Source organism: Hemitrygon akajei, unplaced genomic scaffold (assembly GCF_048418815.1).
Source record: "Hemitrygon akajei unplaced genomic scaffold, sHemAka1.3 Scf000051, whole genome shotgun sequence".
Lineage (NCBI taxonomy): Eukaryota > Metazoa > Chordata > Chondrichthyes > Myliobatiformes > Dasyatidae > Hemitrygon > Hemitrygon akajei.
The window spans coordinates 4,255,898-4,272,840 of NW_027331937.1; positions in this window are offsets into that span (position 1 = coordinate 4,255,898).

A 16,943-nucleotide genomic window follows, 5' to 3' on the forward strand; every position below is an offset into this window, starting at 1 on the left:
TGGTGATGGAGGAATCATTATTAAGGGGAGCAGCAGGAGGGTCTCTGGAAAAGAACGTCCAGAATATCTTTGATCGCACTAAATATTCATAAGTGGCAGGGTGAAAAGGCAGACGCCGTGGCTCACGTACGTACCAATGAAAAGGGTAGGACGAGGGACCTTCCCTTCCTTATATCTGCTCAGATAGGATACCAGAGATGCCAGGCAGGATAGTTTAATCCTCCTTTGCGAGAAGCGGGAAGGCATGCAGACCTGTAGTGTCTCTGACTGGTTGGGAGACTGTAGGTCTGACACGGTGGTCAGCAGCACAGGGGCGCCGCAGGGAACCGTACTCTCTCCGGTCCTGTTCACACTGTACATATCAGACTTCCAATATAACTCGGAGTCCTGCCATGTGCAGAAGTTCGCTGATGACACGGCCATAGTGAGATGTGTCAGGAATGGACAGGAGGAGGAGTATAGGAAACTGATACAGGACTTTGTGATATGGTGCAACTCAAACTACCTGCGTCTCCATATCACCAAGACCAAGGAGATGGTGGTGGACTTTAGGAGATCTAGGCCTCATATGGAGCCAGTGATCATTAATGGAGAATGTGTGGAGCAGGTTAAGACCTACAAGTATCTGGGAGTACAGTTAGACGAGAAGCTAGACTGGACTGCCAACACAGATGCCTTGTGCAGGAAGGCACAGAGTCGACTGTACTTCCTAAGAAGGTTGGCGTCATTCAATGTCTGTAGTGAGATGCTGAAGATGTTCTATAGGTCAGTTGTGGAGAGCGCCCTCTTCTTTGTGGTGGCGTGTTGGGGAGGAAGCATTAAGAAGAGGGACGCCTCACGTCTTAATAAGCTGGTAAGGAAGGCGGGCTCTGTCGTGGGCAAAGTACTGGAGAGTTTAACATCGGTAGCTGAGCGAAGGGCGCTGAGTAGGCTACGGTCAATTATGGATAACTCTGAACATCCTCTACATAGCACCATCCAGAGACAGAGAAGCAGTTTCAGCGACAGGTTACTATCGATGCAATGCTCCTCAGACAGGATGAAGAGGTCAATACTCCCCAATGCCATTAGGCTTTACAATTCTACCGCCAGGACTTAAGAACTTTTTAAAAGCTATTATTAATGCTTTTTGAGATAGTGATTTAGATGCATATCATATTTTTTTTTACTGAGTTAAGTATTGTATGTAATTAGTTTTGCTACAACAAGTGTATGGGACATTGGAAAAAAGTTGAATTTCCCCATGGGGATGAATAAAGTATCTATCCATCTATCTATCTATCTATCTATCTATGTATCTGGTGATGGAGGAATCATTATTAATGGGAGCAGCAGGAGGGTCACTGGAAAAGAACGTCCACAATATCTTTGATCGCACTAAATATTCATAAGTGGCAGGGTGAAAAGGCAGACGCCGTGGCTCACGTACGTACCAATGAAAAGGGTAGAACGTGGGACCTTCCCTTCCTTATATCTGCTCAGATAGGATACCAGAGATGCCAGGCAGGATAGTTTAATGCTCCTTTGCGAGAAGCGGGAAGGCATGCACACCTGCAGTGTCTCTGACGATTACAGCTGAGAGCGGTGCGGTCAGCTGCAGCATCTAAAAATCCGGGTTCAGAGGTGCAGCTGGAAATGGACGAACTTTGGATCATTCGGGAGGCTGAAATACTGATAGACAGGACATTTAGAGAGGCAGTAAAACCCCAGGTGCAGGACAGAGGAGACAGGATGACAGTCAGGAAGGAGAAACGGCTGACTGTGTGCCAATACCTCTAATTCAACTTTGTCTATTTTGTGTGTATTTTCACCCAAGCCGTCAGTCTTTGCCTTGTTATTGCCAAGTGCTCTTGTTTCGTTCCATGCCCCATGTGCTTCTGAACCCGATCGTACTCTACTCTGACCCCAGTATTACTGAGTACTTCGTCTCTCACCTGTTTCGCATTATGACCTATTTTGCTGCCACTTCTCTCTCATTTTGTTCCACCTATCATCTGCCCCTCTCTGTTTATTACTATGTGTATTTCAGTCCTGTGTTCTCGCCTGTTGGTTGCCAGATTGTGCCATTGAATTTTCCTGTGCCTTTCCAGCATTCGTATCTGTACTCTGCCCCTCCGAATATCGACTCTGCCCGTTATCCGATTCTGGTTTTAGGATTTCTCTGTCTTCATGTATTGTCCACTGCCTGAACTTTGACGCCGGCTTTCTTCGCACATCGTGATCTGTGACTCAATAATTATCACTGTGTGCATAGTGCAGGGTCTGCTATTGGATCCCTGCTCCAGCGCCCTAACAGAGTTCAGTCACAGTGCTCGGGTCTCTGACACTCAGTTTGCCGCTGTGACTAAGAAGGGAAGTGGGCAGTGTGTGTGGGGGGATGGGGAAGGCACTCTGTGGTGATAGGATATTCGTTAGTTAGTGGTGCAGACAGGAGGTTCTGTCGGCGACAACATCGTGGATATCTCGGATCCAGTTTGCAGCATTCTTAAGTGGGAGGGTGGACAGCTAGATGTCGTGGTCTCTGTAGGTGCTAATGACATGAGTAACGATGTTCCTAACAAGCATTTAATGTGTTAAGAGCAAAGTTAAAGGGCAGGACGGGCAGGGTTGTGATCTAGGGATTGCTACCCGTACCACGTGCTTGTCATGCCGGAATCAGGAAGAGTATACAGATTAATAGGTTGCTAAAGAGTGCCCTTCATATTCCTGTCATCTGCAGATGGATGCTGACATTGTATTGGTGTTCCTCACTTTTCTACATATGTTCCTGTCGGAAATCCTCTCAAGGACCTCAGCACCTCTGCTTTCTTCAATGTTCTCCCCATTGTTAAAATAGTCCACGCCTTTATTTCGTCTGCCCAAGAGTAAGACTGGGCACTTCGCTACATTATATTCTTTCTGCAAATTATTTGCCTATTATTCTAGTCTGTCCCATTCCTTCTGAAAGCACCCTGCTTCCTTAGCACTACCTGCCCTTCCATCTATCTTCAAAGGGTCTTCAAATTCTGTCACAAAACAATCAAACCCTTCATTCAAATCATCGACGCACAACGGGATAAGAAGCGGTCCCAACACCACTGATCAGCGCCGTCCAATCAGAAAAGAACCTACGCTGTAATATTTATGGACATTTCCAGAGGGCCGCATTTGAAACATCAGCGGGATAGTCTGAAAGTTCCGAGCTGCTGTTTTTACTCTTACCGGTTGAACGCCAAAGTGCGTATGGTTTTTCATCGATTCTGCCATGGTTATAATTCTATTAACAACACATTGAACATCCGAGCAAGAAAATGGACCTCGTAATAAAAATACCCTCGCCGCGGAAAACTCTCCATAAATCTGCCATTCTAATTGGATAGCAATCAATCTTCTACACTAACCCAGCAGGCTGCCCGCAATTTTTTTTCTCACTTCTTTTGCTTAGAAGGGTTTTTTATTCACGAAATTTTCATCTTTAAAATAATTTCTTTTTGACTATCTAAATATTTTATTCGCATGTCTCGTTTTTTTACAGTTGTTTTTCTTTTGCCTGAGTCATTTACCTTTAGAACTTACTGAAGCCCTTCTGCAAATCACGTATAGGCTGGATGATTGAAGAGCACAGCCTCCCGTCTCCTGCCCCAGACTCCAGTCTATTCTTCTCAGGAGAGAACAGACTGCCACGATTTCTCTCGACCACGTGATCTTCCCATTGTGCTGCTTTCTCTCCCCGTGTTACATCAATGTCCAATCTATCAACATGGTCAACGGTGAATTCCGAACTCTCCAGCTCTCTGTCAATCGGGTCACTGATCATGCGGTCTCGTATAAGTCAAATTAATATTATTATCAAACTCTGTTATGTTACTAAATGCTGCCTTGAGGTTACTTTTCTTACTGGCATCCAAAGCACAACAGATAAGAGCAATTGAAACATCGTCGTGCTGTGCGACAATGATACTATGCAGATAACCAATGTGCAATAGATGACAAACTGTGCAAACAAAAATATACGAATGAAGAACAAATGAATGGATGGATAGATAGAGAGGTAGATTGGTGGACAGACAAAAACTAACACCGAGAACATGAGTTGTAGAGTCCTCGAAAGCGAGTCAATAGCTTGTGGAAGCATTTCAGAATTTAAGTTAATGAGGTTATTCAGTCTGTTTCATGAGCCCATTGGTTGTTGGGTAACAACTGCGTGCAAAGCTGTTGTGTGGGAAATGCTGCTCCCTTCCCTCCTTCCCGATGACAGCAGCGAGAAGAGCGCATTTCCTGGATGGTGGAGGTCCTTGATAATCGATGCAGCATTCTTCAGGTTACGCTCCTTGAAGATTAGCTCAATGGTGGGGAAGGCTGTTACCGTGATGGACTGGGCTCGAGGTTTTTCTGTTCCTGTGCACAGGTTTATCGTTAACAGGACGTGACGTAATCAATCATCATCCTCTTGACAGTGCATGGATAGAGTTTTCTGAATGATTTACAGGCCATGAAAACGTGTTGTCAGACAGTAGAGGTGTTGTCTTTCCTTCTTCGTAATGACATCCGCGATTGTCCCAGAACGGACCCTCCGATGCGATAACGGTCAGGAATTTACGTTTACCACCCCTTGCCACCTCTGATCCCCTAACGAAAATCGGCTGTTGGATCTTCGGTTCTGCTGGCTTCGAGCGAGAAGATGTTGTGTGGATCAATTCAGAGAGATTTTCAATCTCCCCCTGATATATATGCCGATTCGACTACACTTTTGATTTGGCTAGCAGCTGAATCAATTACACATCTTGGTCTATCTGCGAAATCGCTGTGAGGAACTGTCCAGGTAAATCTCGGATATTCTAACTGAGGTTTTTCTTCATGGCCATATCAATAGATTGTCGTATGCTATGTCAATGTTCAGAGCAATGAACTTTGTACAGCCACCCACGTCACTTCCTTCAACACGCACCCCTTCCAAAACAGTTCATATGGCATTTTAGTGGGCCCAGTGGAGGATCACGATAATGACTCCGGGAATTGATAATTTAACGATTCAGGATCTGCGCCTGTGTTCGCTGGAGATTACAAAAATGACGTGAGTTGGGGGTAGCTCATTGAAATCTATCGAATATTAAAAGGACCAAGATAGAGTGGATGTGGAGGAGTCTGGGAACAGGGGGCACGACCTCAGAGCAGGCTGGTCCATTTAGATCAGATATGAGCTGAAATTTCAACAGCTAGAGAGTGGCTAATATCAGGAATTGACCTACCCTGACGGCAGAGGAGGCCATGTATTTGGATAAATTTAATGTGGAGCTTCAAAGTGAAGTTCAGAAGACAGAAGGATAATATTGAAAAGACCCTTGATAGAAAGCTGTAGCAGGCGCGATGGTCGCGAATGGTCTAATAGTGCTGTTTTGTCTCAGCGTCCTCTGCTCTCTGTTCATCTATGCGTCTGTTTATGAGGCCATACAATATCGGAGCAGAATTAGGCAGTTTGGCCCATTGAGCCTGCTCTACCATTGCACCATGACTGACACAATTTTCCACTAATCTCTCAGGTCCTTGTTTCTCCGCGTTTCTCTTCATGCCCTAACCAGTCAGGAACCTATCAACGTTTGCCTTCAATATACATAATGTCTCGACAGCTGCCAGTGGCAAAGAATTACACAGTTCCACCAGTTGTTGTTTGAATAAGTTTCTCCTCACTAAACGCTTCCTGTATTCTGAGGCTGTGTCTTGTGTCTTTGGTCTCTGGCACCAGAGGAAACATCCTTGCTACACCCTATCTATCAAGTTATTTCACCATCAGATAGGTGTCAGTGAGGGCAATTTCACTTGGTACAGGTATGTTCAGTCCCTGATAGAAGGAAGGAAGGGGATGGTAAGATAGACGTCAGGCGATTTAATGAATTTACTCAAGGAAAATAAGGTGAATTATGTATGGTTTCCCAAGTTCAGATCCAAAGAAACACATGAGCAGTAAAAAGAAACCAGAAAGGACAAACAGGAGGAAATTGCAGATGCTTGAAATCCAGGACAAAATCACACAAAATACTGGAGGAGCTCCAAGGATAGACAGTCTATAGAAAAAAAAAAAGCAGACGTTTCCCTGTGGATCCATCTGGAGGAAATTGGAAAATCCGGGATGTTCAATGATAAGTCATTGGCAGTCATGAATGAGGTGAATCACAAGGCATTTCAGACATTCATCAAGAGGAAGACAGGGTGGGACCACTCAAGTGAGATCATATCCTTGGATGCGCAGTATGGGGGGGCGAGGCGGGGGGAGATGCTAAATGAATACTTTGTTTCACAAATTCCAACGAAACGGATGTGGGGGACCAGGAGATTAGCGTTTAGTGTATAAATACGCTACAGCGTTTTGAAGTGAAGGAGGCGGAGTGATTGGGCCTCCAAAATGTTGACTTGCTCCACGGAACCTGATGGAATGTATCCCACGGTTACTGACAGAGGCAAGAGGGAATATTGCTGAGTCCTTGTTCGGTTTCCTCATGTCCCCTCCAGTTACAGGCGAGCTCTCGTAGGACTGTCCAGTTTTATATCTTTATAAAAAAAGGGAAACGGTAAAAGTCCCGGAAAATATGGATAAGTGAGACTCATTTCAGTTATACGGAAAGAGGAGGTAAAAATTCGCATGTACAAGATTTACGAGAGTTTGGAAACCCAGCGAGATTTGAGGGATCTAGGATAACTTTGTTCGAGGCAGATCTTTTCTTACAAATTGAATGAGTATTTTAACAATGTGACCAAGGGATTGATGAGGGTAGAACAGTCGATGCTGTCTATATGGTTTCAGTCAGGCGTTTTTCAAACTCCCTCAAGGGACACTGACCCAGATTCTTTAAAAGTAAGGGATCCGCGGCGAATTGGCTGTTTGATTTCCGAACATAGTTGCGCACAGAATGCAATGTCAGATGACTGAAGGGACTTCTTCGAGATGGAGATCTGCAATCAGTGATGCTCGGCAGTGATCTGTGCTGGGATCCCTGCTGCTTGTGATGTCTATAAATGACCCGGACGAAAATCTAGATGGGTGGGCTCGTACGTTTGCGGATGATGCCAAAGTTGTTGGAGTTGTGGCCACTGTAGAAGACTGGCAAAGAATATAACCAGCACAGATGAGTTGCAGAGATTAACAGCGACAGGATGGATGTAAATTAACCCAGATAAATCTGAGATGCCGCACCCTGGTGTCGAGCAAGGACACAGTACACTAATAGAGCAAGCTCGAGAACCGTGTTGCTGAGCAGAGCGAATTTGGGATTCAGGTTCATAGTTCCTTGAAATTAGCTACGCAGGTCGGCAAGGTGATTGAGAGGCTTTGGAATACCTGCTTATATCAGCCGCAGCAAGGATCTCAAATCAGATCATTACGTTACAACTTATAAAAACTCTAGTCAGGCCACATCTGGATTTTTGCACACAGCTCTGATCGCCCCGCCATTGGAAGGATACTGAGGCTTTGGAGAGGATGCAGAAGAGCTTTGTCGGAACACTACCGGGGACAGAGGACATGTGTTATGACGAGAGGCTGGACAAACGGGTCGTTTCCTCTGAAGCACCGGAGGCTAAGGGGAGATTTGGCAGATGTTTATAAGATTATGAGAGGCATAGATAGTGTAAATAGGGAGTATCTGTACCCCGCTGTTGAAATATCTAATAGCAGAGGGCATGCATCGAAGATGAGAGGAAGTAGTTTCAAGATGAATGTGAGGGATAATTCCACTGAGTCCATACCTTATGAGTGCGTGCGGATCAATATCGGGGTTAGTAGGGCTGTGTGAATTTCACGCCTCAGGTAGAAAACGCGAATTTTTGAGGAGTATAAAGTGTTTTGATCGCGGTCGTGTGAGTGTTAACGCCCCTGTAGCTCCCTCCAGATTGCAGCGGCATGAGCAGACAGACAGGCAGACCGACATACAATGCTTTATTGATCCCGAGCGGAAAATGGGTTTCGTTACAGCCGCACCAACCAAGAACAGTGAAGAAATATAGCAATATAAAGCCATAAATAATTAAATAATAATAAGTTAATCATGCCAAGTGGAAATAAGTCCAGGACCAGCCTATTGGCGCAGGTTGTCTGACACTCCGAGGGAGAAGTTGTAAAGTTTGATGGCCACAGGCAGGAATGACTTCCTATGACGCTCAGTGTTACATCTCGGTGGAATGTCTCTGGCTTAATGTGCTCCTGTGCCTAACCAGTACATTATGGAGTGGATGGCAGACATTACCCAAGATGGCATGCAACTTGGACAGCATCCTCTTTTCAGACACCACCGTCAGAGAGTCCAGTTCCACCCCCACAACATCACTGGCCTTACGAATGAGTTTGTTGATTCTGTTGGTGTCGGCTACCTTTATCCTGCTGCCCCAGCACACAACACCAGACATGATAGCACTGGCCACCACAGCCTCGTAGATCATCCTCAGCATCGTCCGGCAGATGTTAAAATACCTCAGTCTCCTCAGGAAGTAGAGACGGCTCTGACCCTTCTTGTAGACAGCCTCAGTGTTCATTGACCAGTCCAGTTTATTGTCAATTGGTAACCACAGGTATTTGTAATCCTCCACCATGTCCACACTCACTCTTTGGACGGAAACAAGGGTCACCGGTGCCTTAGCCCTCCTCAGGTCGACCACCAGTTCCTTAGTCTTTTCGCATTTAGCTGCAGATGATTCTGCTCGCACCATGTGACAAAGTTTCCCACCGTAGCCGTGTACTCAGCCTCATCTCCCTCGCTGATGCATCCAAATATGGCTGAGTCATCAGAAAACGTCTGAAGATGGCAAGACTCTTCCAGTCACTCTCCAGTCTGATGGCAAGAGAGCATGGCCTGTGTGGTGAGGATCCCTGATCATCGACGTTGCTTCCCTGCTGACTGCGTTCCCTGTAAATGTAGTCAATAATGAGGAGGGCTTTGCCAGTTGTGGACTGGGATGCATTCACTTTATTTTAAAAGAATGTTTTCTCTACAGCCGGTACAGGAACAGGTTGTATAACGATGTCCATACTCCGGGTTCTGATGCTGCTCCAGCAGCTTTAAATGACTCCCCGCTGATCTCCCTACGGCGCTTAACCCTGCAAGCGGGACTAGTGCTGCGCCGGCCCGCACAGAGTCTCCCGCAGCGACGTTCCAGGTCCAAAATCAGCCTTTCTGTTGAGGTAACACTTCACCTGCCAGTCTGCCGGTTTCGCCTGCTGTACCCGGTGTTGCCAGCGCAGTGCGGACTCCATCTCTTCGGTGAGATGCGACTGAGTTTCTGGGAACGTTTCTGCAAGTTCTCGGCACCGTCCTGCTCAATAGTTAGAACTGACCCCTGGTCTGTAAGTCTACTCCATCTTCCCATTCCCATTCTGAGAGATTATTCTTGAACTACTTATTATATTTACAAGACAGAGCGCCGCCAACAAAAATCTGATAATACGATTTAACCCTAAACTAATCAGGGAACCATTTGCAATAACCAATTAACCTACCGGACAGTTCTTTAGACTGTTGAGGGACTCATGGGGGAAAACGGGTTCATTGACGGAGTTTGACCTGCAGAGTGTCCTTACTGAGGACACGGGAAGTGATCTCAGAACTCCGATGCTAACGTTTATGCCAAGTGTCCGATCACGGTCTTTGTTGCTGGAATGATAATTTTTGTGGGAACAGCTCATATTCTGTCCAGGTAGTTTCCCACTTGAGGGTATGAACATCGAATTCTCGACCACCAGCTTAATTGCCCCCTCTCACTACATTCACCTGTTCCATCCGCTTTTCTGGTTCCTCTCCCGTCTCCTCTGTGCTGTTCACTTACTCGCCTTCTCCCCCTTGGTGAACTACCTTCCTTGCTTTCGTCCACATTCAAGTGTCCTAAGGTTCTCACTCCTCCGTTCCCATTTGTACTTTCTAATCCAGAAAACAAAAAGGTCTCCAAGTATGAGTTATTCATTCTCCTCTTTGGTACATTACAGCACCAGAACAGTCCCGTTGTCCCACCGTCGTTCTGAACCAGTTACATTAGAAATATAATCGTTAACTAATCTTCCATGCTTTCATCGTCAGCATATCCTTCCACTTTCCTCACAGGCACATGTCTGTCTCAGATTCTCGTTATGATCAATCACTCCTCCTTGTGCCTCTACCACCGCACCAGGAAGTGCCTCCCATGCATCCACTACTCTACATGTGAAGGTCTTGCTCTTTGGAGATCACTTAAAATTACCACCCGAAGATTCCCCCGTCAATTTGTGTCTATCTCAAAGTAAATGTTTTTTTTTTTCTGTCGTCTGCAAGATTAATAGTTAGCTCATTTGTACACATTCGAGTCTCTTATGAATATCACAAACCCCGGAACAACTCACTGCCGAACATTACCTATGGACTGTTATTTCTCTGTTGTGATTAAAATGCGATTCCTGGGTTACAACATTGAAATCTCTGCATTGCCGACTCCCGCCGTCTGGCGGCAAACAAAGGTCTACTTTTTTAAAAATATTTTTGCAGAGCGAATCAAACAGCAGAGGAGTCATAGTCGTAGACCTACCTGTCGACAAGATATTCCCGTATTTCTCTATCGTTTTCAAGCAACAGACACCGAGCCGTAGTAATACATTAACAAAGCTTTTTATTTCATGACCACATTTTCAACCCATCTGCACTTTTACCAAGCTCCCTCAAAATCCCGAACTGTATCACGTTTTTTGACGCCGACGAGTATATTTATGAGTCATCCTATTTTTTTTTCCAAATTAAACGCCAGAACATCCTCAACACTTCCCACATGCAGAATGGCGACGCTTCGCAACTGACATCTGCCCTCTCTGTCCAGTCCATTTGAATCTATGCTATTCCATGCAGCTCGGCCTTGTGGATCAGCAACAGGTCCGTCTGAAAACAGACGATTCACAAAGGTCCGGCCTTGGCTGGCAAAATGCTTCACGGTCCCAGCGACCGTTCAATTTACAAAGACCAATTAACCTACCAGACGGGATTGGATATTTTGCGGCGGTATGGGGGGAGCGTCAACGACGATTAATGCTGTACTGACAACACAGAGTGAACGTTGCCATGAGACTTAAGAGCGATTTAATCGTCTCTTGCTGCTCCCTGAACCTGGCCTGGACCACGGCGTAAAGGGCCGTGTTGATGCAGCAGCTCAGAAGTTGCAGCATGTAGCCCAGCTCCCGCAGACACTCCTTGGGAATCAATAAACAATAGCCCATTAACCATATAACAATATAGCAATTACAGCCCGGAAACAGGCCATCTTGGCCCTTCCAGTCCGTGCCGAACGCTTACTCTCACCCAGTCCCACCGACCTGCACTCAGCCCATAACCCTCCATTCCTTTCCTGTCCATATAGCTATCCAATTTTAATTTAAATGACAATACCAAACCTGCCTCTACCACTTCTACTGGAAGCTCGTTGCACACAGCTACCACTCTCTGAGTAAAGAAGTTCCCCCTAGTGTTACCCCTAAACTTTTGCCCGCTAACTCTCAACTCATGTCCTCTTGCTTGCATCTCCCCTACTCTCAATGGAAAATTCTTATCCACGTCAATTTTCTCTACAAACTCATAATTTTAAATACCTCTATCAAGTCCCCCCTTAACCTTCTACCCTCCAAAGTATAAAGACCTACCTTGTTCCACCTTTCTCTGTAACTTAGGGGTTGAAACCTAGGTAACATTCTGGTAAATCGCCTCTCTCTCTCTCTCTCTCTCTCTCTCTCTCTCTCTCTCTCTCTCTCTCTCTCTCTCTCTCTCTCTCTCTCTCTCTCTCTCTCTCTCTCTCTCTCTCTCTCTCTCTCTCTCTCTCTCTCTCTCTCTCTCTCCCTCTCTTCTCTCTATTTTGTTTTTTTTTCAAAATTTTATTTAAATTTTTAAATGATTACAAGTGAAGAAAAAAGGATATGTGACCCTTCCCCCCTCCCCTTAATCCCTCCCCCCTAACTACCCTATATAAAAAAAATTAAGAAAGAAAGAAAAGAAAGAAAGAAAGAGTGCCTGGTTGTTGGTAGGTCTCCACATGCTCCATGGAGTTCTTAATAACTTTAGTATATGTATTTATTTCTTTCCCCAAGTAGCCATTAATTTTCTCTTCAGAGCACCTATATATTTAATCCTGTCTTTTGTAAATAAGGGCACCAGATTTTCAAAAATGTTTCATATTTATCTCTTAAGTTATAAGTAAATTTTTCTAATGGAATACAGCTATAGATTTCTTTTTTCCAACAATCTATACTTAAATATGTATCTGATTTCCAAGTAATTGCAATAGCCTTTTTGGCTACAGCCAGCGCAATTTTTATAAATTCTTTCTGATATTTATTAAGTTTGAGTTTTGGTTTTGTCCCTTCAATATCACCTAGTAAAAGTAATATTGGATTATGAGGAAGTTTTATTCCCGTAATTTGTTCCAATAAAAGTCTTAAATTTGTCCAAAAAGTTTGAATTTTACAGCAAGACCATGTAGAATGTAAAAATGTACCAGTTTCTTGGTTACATCGGAAACACTGATCAGATAAACTTGGATTTAATTTATTTATTTTTTGTGGTGTAATATATAATTGATGTAAAAAATTATATTGCACTAATCTTAACCGAACATTTATTGTATTTGTCATACTGTCAAGACACAGTCTTGACCAATTTGTTTCTTCAATTTTAATATTCAAATCACTTTCCCATTTTTGTCTTGACTTATGGACTCCTTGTTTAGTTGCCTGGTTTTGAATCAAATTATACATACAAGATATAATTTTTTTAATATTTCCTTTTTGAATTAAAATTTCTATTTCTTTAGATTTCAGCAATAACATTGTTTGACCTAGTTTTTCTCTTATATAAGCCCTTAATTGAAAGTAACAAAATAAAGTGTTATTTGATATTTTATATTTATTCTTTAGTTGATCAAATGACATTAATATACCTCCTTCAAAACAATCTCCTATATATTTAATCCCTTGTTGAAACCAATTATATAAAAGTTGATTGTCCATTGTAAAAGGAATAAGTCTATTTTGAATTAAAGATCTCTTTGCTAATAAAGATTTTTTTGTCTCATCATCAACATTTATCTTATTCCATAAATCAATCAAATGTTTTAATATAGGAGATTCTTTCTTTTCCCGTATCCATTTAGATTCCCATTTATATATAAAATCTTCTGGTACGTTTTCTCCTATTTTGTCCAGTTCTATTCTAATCCATGCCGGTTTATCTTTCTCAAAAAAAGATGCAATAAATCTAAGTTGATTTGCTTTATAATAGTTCTTAAAATTTGGAAGTTGTAACCCTCCTAGATCAAATTTCCATGTCAATTTTTCCAACGATATTCTTGACATCTTACCTTTCCAAAGAAACTTCCTCACATATTTATTTATCTCTTGAAAAAAACTTCTGGGGTAATTGTATTGGTAATATTGAAATAAATATTGTAGTCTAGGGAATATATTCATTTTTATAGTATTTACTCTACCTACTAATGTTATTGGTAATGCCATCCATTTATCATGATCCTCCTGAATTTTTTTTAAAAGTGGTAAATAGTTTAATTTATATAAGTTTTTTATGTCATTATCAATTCTTATACCTAAATATTTTATACCATTTGCCGGCCATCTAAATTGAGTTATTAATCGACATTGACTATAATCTCCATTAGTAAGAGGTAAAATTTCGCTTTTATCCCAATTTACTTTATAACCTGATATTTTCCCATATTCTTCTAGTCTATAAGATAATTTACCCAATGAGTGTAATGGATCTGTTAAATAAAGTAGAACATCATCAGCAAATAAATTAATCTTATATTCTTCTGATTAACTCTAAAACCCTTAATATCTGGATCCATTCTAATTAATTCAGCTAATGGCTCTATTGCCAACACAAACAAAGCAGGTGATAATGGACAACTTGCCTAGTTGATCTTGTTAACTGAAATGATGTCGAAATTTGACCATTCGTCACTACTTTAGCTTTGGGATTAGTATTCAAGGTATTAATCCATCTTATAAATGGTGTTCCTAATCCATATTTTTTCCAATACCTTGAATAAAAAATCCCATTCCAATCTATCAAACGCTTTTTCTGCATCTAAAGCAACTGCCACACTCATTTCCTCCCTCTTTTGCGCTAAATGGATTATACTAATTAATCGGGTTACATTATCTGCCGATTGTCTATTTTTGATAAATCCTGTTTGATCCATATGCACTAATTTGGTAAACATTTAGATAATCTATTAGATAAGATTTTTGCTATTATTTTATAATCAGTATTTAATAAAGAAATAGGTCTATATGATGCTGGTTTTAGAAGATCTCTATCTTTTTTTGGCAACACTATTAAAACAGCTGTTGAAAAAGATTCTGGAAGTCTATGTGTTCTTTCCGCTTGATGTATTAACTCCATAAAAGGAGAAATTAATAAATCTTTAAACTTTTTATAAAATTCAGGCGGAAAACCATCTTCTCCTGGGATTTATTACTTTGAAGTGATCCTAGAGCTTCTTCAACTTCCTTCACTGTAAAAGGCATACCTAATCCCTTCTGTTCTACCATATCTAATTTTGGAAGAGTTATTTGTGCTAAAAATCTTTCTATCTTAGCATCATCGTTTTTTGATTCTGATTTATACAACTCAGAATAAAAGTTCTTAAAAGCCTCATTAATTTCTAGAGGCTTATAAGTAACCTTATTCACTTTTGTTCGGATTGCATTTATTGTTTTGGAAACCTGATCTCTTTTTAATTGCCATGCAAGGACCTTATGTGATCTTTCACCTAGTTCATAATATCTCTGTTTAGTTCTCATAATTGCTTTTTCTGTTCGATATGTCTGGAGTGTATTGTATTTTAACTTCTTATTGATAAGTTGTCTTAGTTTTTCTTCTGTCATATTTCTTTGAGATTCTTTTTCTAATTTTATAATCTCTTTTTCCAATTGATCTATTTCTATCATATATTCCTTCTTAATTTTAGAAGTATAACTTATTATCTGACCTCTCAAATATGCCTTCATGTTTCCCACAGAATGAATTTATCATCAACTGAATGTAAATTTGTATCTAAAAAGAACTGAATCTGTTTTTTCATAAAATCACAAAAATCCTGTCGTTTTAGTAAAATTGAGTTAAATCTCCATCTATAAATTGATTCCTCTTTATCTATCATAATCATTGTCATTATTAAAGGAGAGTGATCAGACAATATTCTTGCTTTATATTCCACATTTTTCACTCTATCTTGAATATTCGTTGATAATAAGAAAAAATCTATCCTTGAATATGTTTATGTCTATTTGAATAAAATGAATAATCTCTTTCTTTTGGATTGATTCTTCTCCATATATCAATCAAATTTAGATCTTTCATCAATGATAGAGTTAATTTTACTACTTTTGATTTTGTAATAGCCTTTATTGATCTATCTAAAACTGGATCTAGACAAAAATTAAAATCTCCACCTATTAATATTTTATCATGTGCATTAGCCAAATTCAGAAAAACCTCCTGTATAAATTTTACATCGTTTTCATTTGGTGCATAAATATTCATAAGTGTCCATAGTTCTGAAAAAATTTGACAATGTATAATTAAATATCTTCCTGCCGAATCAATTAATACATTTTGTATTTTAATTGGTAAGTTTTTATTAACTAATATTGCAACTCCTCTCGCCTTTGAATTAAATGAAGCTGCAATAACATTTTCCAACCCAGTCTCTTTTTAATTTCTGATGTTCTATGTCCGTTAAATGAGTTTCTTGTAAGAAAGCTATGTCTATTTTCATTTTTTTAATATATGTTAAAATTCTTTTTCTTTTTACTGGTCCATTAAGCCCATTAACATTAAAACTTAAAAAATTCAATAAGTTAGTCATTATTTTTAATTATGTTACTCCAATCTATAATAATACCTAATCTTTCAACTTTCATGGTATCTTGGGAAATCCTTTTAGAAGTCTCCATGTTGCTATGTGTGTCCCCACCAATCATCCAGGCAAAAAAGTAAAAGAAAAATAGAGTATAAGGAAAAAAACAAAATACCCCCCTACTAATGTTGTGAAAGAAAAAAAAACACAACATTACCCCCTCTGTTGTACGGGTCATGGCAATCGCCATGATTACACACGTGAATCCCGTAGTAACCGATTCAAAGTTCCCCATCCCCCCCGCAACGTAAAAAGTATATATATAAGAAAAGGAAAAAAAAAACACATTCTTATCAATTAACTTTTCTAAAATTTTACTTTTCTCCCTTGTATCGTCCTTAAATGTCCATCAATTCCATTCGCTGTCTCTATCTTCGTCTTTAACCATTACATTTATAAGTCTCTACGTTGAATTAGGGAGTAGATGGAAGTTTTTGTGCGAACACCTCCGCATCTCGATAATCGGAAAAAAAAAAAATTCCCTCTTCCAGAAAAACTATCAGTGTTGCTGGGTGGCGCATTAAAAATTTATAACCTTTTTCCCATAAAATTTTTTTTGCTGAATTAAATTCTTTCTTTCTCTTCAAAAGGTTATAACTTATATCAGGATAAAAAAGAACTGGTTTCTCTGCTATCATCAATGGACCCTTTCTTCTTTTGGCACCTTGGGCAGCCGCCCTCAAATCTTTTCTTTACCTGGTATCTTAAACATCTTATCAAAATTGATCGCGGATTTTGTTCATCTTGAGATCTTGGTCTTAAAGCTCTGTGTGCCCTTTCAATCTCAATTGAAAATTCTTCCCCCATTTCCAATTTTTCAGGAATCCATTTTGAAAAAATTTTATTGGGTCTTCTCCTTCGATGCCTTCTTTAAGTCCAACAATTTTAATATTGTTTGCGTCTATTAAAATTTTCAAGTTTATCCATTTTTTCCACGAGTTGTTTTCTTTCTGATGTCCAGGCAATATTATCTACTTCCATTTCCTTCATTCTTCCATCCATGTCTTCCATTTTCATTTCCAAATCTGTAATTT